This window comes from Poecile atricapillus, chromosome 6 (genome assembly GCF_030490865.1).
Source record: "Poecile atricapillus isolate bPoeAtr1 chromosome 6, bPoeAtr1.hap1, whole genome shotgun sequence".
Classification (NCBI taxonomy): Eukaryota; Metazoa; Chordata; class Aves; order Passeriformes; family Paridae; genus Poecile; species Poecile atricapillus.
Window position 1 is genome coordinate 815,063 of NC_081254.1, and position 6,635 is coordinate 821,697.

Genomic DNA, 6,635 nt, shown 5'->3' on the forward strand with positions numbered 1-6,635 from the left:
CGCCTACGGCACGCCCCATATGAATATGCATTGATATGATGTAATTCCAAACCTAAACTGTATAAAAGGCATGCTTTTGTTGTAAGACTTTGGAAAACTCCCTTTAGAGATTTCCCCAACGTGCACGTTGCTAATAAAATACCTCCTGTCTATCTGACTTAAACTGCGTCTCTTAGACAGTTATTCATCGCCTTTTGGGGCAAAATTCGGCATCAGTTCTGGCGACCCAGGTGGGACGAAACAGGAGACTCAGACTTTGAGGGGTTCCCTCCGAAGAGCCGGTCCGGGGCCGGGACCCTCTGGGGCCCCTGACGGATTTTTGTCAGAAGAGACTCCCCTCCCGGACCAGCGCTCTTCGGCAGAGGAAGGATTCCCTGCATCTCCTGCTCCAATTAAGAGGTATTTTTAATTGTTTATTGGTTTTGGTTTAAAGCGCTTTATTGGGACACGGGGGTCAGACGTGACCACCGAAGGGTAAACCAGGGGACGCCCTGGTAAAAATCCCTAATTGGTACCATTTGTGTTCGATATCTCGGACATCATAGGTTTTGGTACTATTGGTGTTTGTCCCTAATTGGTACCATTTGTGTTCGATATCTCGGACATCATAGGTTTTGGTACTATTGGTGTTTGTCCCTAATTGGTACCATTTGTGTTCGATATCTCGGACATCATAGGTTTTGGTACTATTGGTGTTTGTCCCTAATTGGTACCATTTGTGTTCGATATCTCGGACATCATAGGTTTTGGTACTATTGGTGTTTGTCCCTAATTGGTACCATTTGTGTTCGATATCTCGGACATCATAGGTTTTGGTACTATTGGTGTTTGTCCCTAATTGGTACCATTTGTGTTCGATATCTCGGACATCATAGGTTTTGGTACCATTGGTGTTTGTATGTGTTTTGTGTGTTCGTTTTATGTGTTTGTTGCAAAGTTTTATAGGAGACATCTTGTCACTCTTTATGTAATAGATTGAAACGCGCATTGTGCTGTCTACGTGCCTTGAATTTGGGAAGCCGGTACTTCACAGTTTGAGGGCGACTTTTTTTTGTGACAAAACCTGGTAAAACAATTTTATTTTATAAGTGTGTGTTGTATGTGAGGGTGAGTGAGACGCAGCGTAGCTGCGAAGCGAGAGGGAGTCCTGCTCCGCATTTCCTGTTCTTCGCGAGAAGCCAGGTCGGAAACGGACGAAGCGATTGAGATTGTGTGCATGAAGTGTTAAAATATATCAGCATATCGTGGTTGCGAGAGAGGGACTGTTTCGGTTAACAGAAAACGCAGATACAGGGGATAGTCATGGGAGGTCAACAGAGTAAGGACGTAAATATGAAAACCCCCTTAGGGTGCATCCTAAAGCATTGGAAGGACCTGGGAGGGAGTCCGGGGTTGGAAGGAGGGCAGCCCATTAAAATCAGAGATTGACGGGAGAAAAAACAGCCCTCAGGGACTAGATAGTCCACAGGGGTCAGGGAGCTACATGAATGCTGACAGCCCACCCACACTGGAGGTTGAGGGGGAGGAAGGCAGTGGGTCAGAAGCAGAGAGCCGAAGGGAGGCACGTAGCATACCCGAGCTCAGTCCATATGGAGATAGCAACACCTCCAGAAATGGAGGCGTCTGTAGAATGGAAACCAGTGCACCAAGGACTGGGGATAAAAGCAATTCACCGGGAGGCGACGTCCCTAAATTGAGATACAGCAAGAAGAATGATAATGAGGCATACGAAAGGGAGGCAGAGAGTAACTCACAGAAACTGAACATAGTAATTCAGATAGAGGATAAGAGAAGTGGAGGGGGAGCAGAGGATGAGAGGAACCGCAGCCCGGGACAGGATAAGAGCTGGCAGATACAAAAGAGGCGACAGACGCAGGATGAGAATCGGATGGATTGTGTGATAGAGATAGGAGAGGAAAATGAAGAGCAGGAAGGGGGAAAGAAGAAAGAGAAGAGAAAGAATAGGGAAAGCATTGAGGCACAGGAAGAAAATCCCGGGGAGGGGACCAGTCACTCGTATTACACCAGATCTGTGGCACGGGGGGAAGCAAAGCAAGGGGAGAAAGGGAATCGCACGATAGCTCCTCTCCGACAAGTTATGCCAATAGTAGGGGAAAAGACTAGAGTAAAGGTGCCATTCTCGACGAGTGATTTGAACAATTGGAGGGATGAGGCAAGGAACTTCAGGAGGAATCCAGAGGGAGTAGCAAAGAGGTTTGAACTAATGGCAAAGAACTTAGATATTGATTGGGAGGATATAGAAGTGATGTTGTCAGAGTTGACAGATACGGAAAGGGAACTCGTATTGGAAACGGGGAGGCGACATGCCCAACTATTATCGGGGAGACTAGAAGATAATTTTCCCAGCAGTAAACCAGAGTGGGACCCGGGCAACGCGGAACACTATCAACGGCTAGTGCAGTATAAAGCTAGGGGAGGGTAAAAAGGAATTAGACTTTTTGATTGATACGGGAGCAACCTTTTCGGTTTTAAATCAAGAATTTGTACCTAAAAGTGATGAATTTGTGCAAGTTGTGGGAGCAACAGGCCAACCAGAAAAGGCTTACTTTTGAAACCCATTAAATACAAAATTGGGAAGCAAATGGGAATTCATCAGTTCCTGTATTTACCAAATTCACCAAAACCCCTACTAGGGAGAGACTTATTGGAGAACTTGGGGGCCGTAATAAAGTTTAACAAAGACCAATTGGAGTTTCAAGTAAATGAAGAACAACTGATTACAGCTCTAAGCCTAACGATCAGTTGTGTGGAGCCTAAACCTGAAAGCCACAATTTCGAGCAAATCCTGAGCAAGATGTACCCATTGGTGTGGGCTACTGATATACCTGGAAAATCAAAACAAGCAGCACCGATTGTCGTTGAACTTAAAGCTGGGACAAAACCGGTGAGAAAGAAACAATACCCTCTGAGGATAGAAGATAGGAAAGGGATTGAGCCCACAATCAGAAGGTTTATGGAACTGGGGTTATTGGTAGAATGCGAATCAGATTTTAATACACCAATCCTGCCAGTCAAGAAACCTAATGGAACCTATAGGTTAGTCCAGGATCTGAGAGCAGTAAATGAAATAACTAAGGCATTGCATCCGGTAGTTGCTAACCCATACACGCTTTTGACCAGACTGAAGGAGAATTTGGCCTGGTTCACCGTATTAGATTTAAAAGACGCGTTCTTTTGCCTCCCCTTAGCTCTCGAGAGTCAAAAGATTTTTGCCTTTGAGTGGGAATCTGTAGATAGTGGAAGAAAGACCCAACTCACCTGGACAGTGTTGCCCCAAGGGTGGTGCAATTCCCCTACGATTTTTGGGAATCAGTTAGCCAAGGAACTAGAACAGTGGGAAAGGCCGCTGGGAGATGGCACCCTTCTGCAGTACGTAGACGACCTCCTAATAGCAACAGCGACAGAGGAAGAATGCATTGAATGGACCATTTCCTTGCCGAATTTCCTGGGTTTAAATGGATATCGAGTCTCTCGACAGAAAGCACAGCTGGTACAGACACAAGTGGTGTACCTGGGATACGAAGTCTCCAGAGGACAGCGATCCCTGGGAGCAGCTAGGAAAGAGGCCATCTGCCAGATGCCCAAACCAGAGACGGTGAGAGATCTGCGCGCCTTTTTGGGGATGACAGGTTGGTGTCGGTTATGGATCTACCAGTACGGGATACTCGCTAAACCACTGTATGATTTGTTGAAGGAGGCTAAGAGCATCCTAGTTTGGACTCCCGAGGCAGAAGAAGCCTTCAAGAAGCTGAAGATGGAACTAATGAGAGCACCAGCCTTAGGTCTCCCAGACGTATCAAAACCATTCTGGCTGTTCTCCCACGAACGACAAGGGATGGCCTTAGGAGTCCTAGCACAGCAGCTGGGACCGCACAAGAGAGCTGTGGCCTACTTCTCTAAGCGATTGGATGAAGTAAGCAAAGGATGGCCAGGCTGTCTGAGGGCAGTGGCCGCAGTGATAATTAACATAGAAGAGGCCAGGAAGCTCACGCTGGGCCAAAAGGTGACTGTACTAGTATCCCACACCGTGTCAGCTGTGCTGGAACAGAAAGGCAACCATTGGTTGTCGCCTTCCAGATTCCTAAAATACCAGGCCGTTCTGGCTGAATCAGATGACGTAACCATTCAGGTAACTAACATTGTGAACCCAGCTTCATTTCTAGAAGGAAGAGCCCCGGCAGAACCCATCGAACACGACTACCTGGAGACAATTGAAGCTGTCTATTCCAGTCGCCCGGACCTCAAAGAAGAGCCGTTCGAAGATGCGGACAACTGGTTCTCAGATGGCAGCAGCTTCGTGAAGCAAGGAGTAAGAATGGCTGGTTATGCGGTCACTACTACAGAAAGGGTAATTGAGTCGAACCCCTTACCCACAGGAACTTCAGCCCAGAAGGCAGAACTGATAGCTCTGACTCGAGCTCTGGAATTGGCAGAGAATATGCAAATCAATATATGGACAGACTCTAAATATGCCTTTTCTGTTGTACATGCTCATGGGGCCATCTGGAAAGAAAGAGGACTGTTGACTACACAAGGAAAAACAGTCAAACATGCAGAAGAGGTTCTGCGATTGCTAGAGGCGGTCCAACTCCCAGCTCAAGTGGCCATAATGCATTGTAAGGGACATCTGAAAGGCAATACTATTCCAGAAATAGGAAATAGAAAGGCAGATACAGAGGCCAAATTGGCTGCCACAAAGTCTAGGGAAGTGGGAATAATGGCCCTAATACCAGGAGACCTGGATATCAGTATCAAGCCAGATTACCAGGAATCAGACCATAAATGGATTCAAAGAAATAAGGGCAAAATATTAGAAAATGGTTAGGGTCAATTGGAAACAGGACAGTTAGTAGTACCAGGAAATGTGATGTGGCAGTTTGTAAAAGCAGAACATGAGAAGGCCCATTGGGGTTTGGATCCGCTTTACCAATATTTGCAAACCAGGATAGCAGGACCGAAATTATTTACTACTATAAAGCACGTAACATCCCAGTGCGAACGGTGCCTGAGAAATAACCCGAATACGAGAACCAAGATACACCAAGGAGCCATAAGTCGAGGTAAATTCCCAGGTGAAGTATGGCAAATTGATTTTTCTGAGCTCCCAAGAAAAGGGGGGCTCCGATATTTGTTGGTATTAACTGATACATTTTCTGGGTGGCCTGAAGCATTCCCTTGCAGGACAAACAAGGAAAGAGAAGTGACCGAAATACTGTTGAATGAAATCATTCCGCGGTTTGGGGTACCGAAGAGTATTTCCTCGGATAGGGGTACACACTTCTGTGCGAAAGTGGTGAGAGCAATAAGCAAAGCATTATGGTATCAAGCCTTGCCTATTGCTCTGCTGAGGCTGAGAGTCAAACCAAGGTCAAAAGAGAAGCTAAGCCCATTCGAAATCCTGTATGGTAGACCTTATGCTATGCAAGTTGTAAACGGGGATGCCATAGGCCAAATCGGTAACCAGTACATTTATGATTATGTAATTACAGTGGGGAAACAATTGGATAAGAATGCTACCGTGGTAATAGAGCACCAACCTAAACAACCTGATTGTAAATTGCATCCGTTTAACCCCGGTGATTGGGTGTATGTTAAGAATCTTTTAGGAAAACCCCTACAAGAGAAGTGGGAAGGACCTTTCCAAGTGCTGCTGACTACCTTCACCGCGGTCCGGATCAAGGAGCGACCTACGTGGATTCATTACTCGCGGGTCAAGAAAGCTCCAGAGAGTAAACAAGAGGAACGGACATCATGACCTTGACTTCACCTCAAGCCCTTTCAACCCTGATCATTGGACTCTCGATAAGTATAGTTCTTCCCCGAGACTCTGACCCGATAGATCCATGGTCTCACGCACACCAGTGTATCCACCCGGAATGGGGAGCGAAGGGACCCTATTTCGAGGTATATGCCCTACGTAACAATCAGCCATACGCAAGTAAATTATGGCATCAATCTTCCATGGTAGCATACAAGGGAGACCAAATCCAAATTGGGTGTCGAGAGCTTGACTCAGTGGAAGGAAGAACAAAGCAGCTAGTATTGACAATTCGATCCTTGGGGAAGTCAGCATCCGAACATAACTTAATTACCTTTAGTCCGGTAAAAATGGGTAAGCCCACTATTTGGAGGCAGCAAAAGGGCCCAATTTCATGTCGGTGGAGTGATTTCCGGGAAGATCCAACCGGATCACAGCCCCAAAGACTTGCCCCAAGAAACCACTCCACCAGCGGAATGCAAACAATGTTTGGGCCAGTTATGATTATATCAAAAATAAGTGGCAATCGGTTAGCACAGAAGCATGTATTCCTAGAGGACAGCTAGGTTATGTTTGCGAAAACGCTGTAGTAGAGGCAGAAGATTTATGCTTAGATGCTGAGAATAGAGTGTGCACCTTTGAAGTGCTTTTGCGTAATCGAACACAGTCACAAGTTTACTATATAGGGAATGGGTGTGCTTGCGTACGGACAGCCTGTGACAATGTCACTATAGATAATTGCCAAGAGGAAACTAACAATACTAACTTTTGTGCATGCAACTTTACCAAAATAGTGGGTTGCGATTTTCATTATACTGTCCCAATAACTACTCAACAGCTAATTAACACAGATTTT

General features: G+C 46.0%; 1 long non-coding RNA gene across 1 annotated transcript; it reads left to right on the forward strand.

Annotated features, from left to right (window-relative positions):
• The first annotated feature begins 353 nt into the window (after nt 1-353).
• LOC131580328 (uncharacterized) lies at nt 354-5,701 on the forward strand. The gene is made up of 3 exons (XR_009277846.1): nt 354-399; nt 975-1,066; nt 5,618-5,701. It is a non-coding gene; the product is annotated as an uncharacterized LOC131580328 (long non-coding RNA).
• The last annotated feature ends 934 nt before the right edge of the window (nt 5,702-6,635 follow it).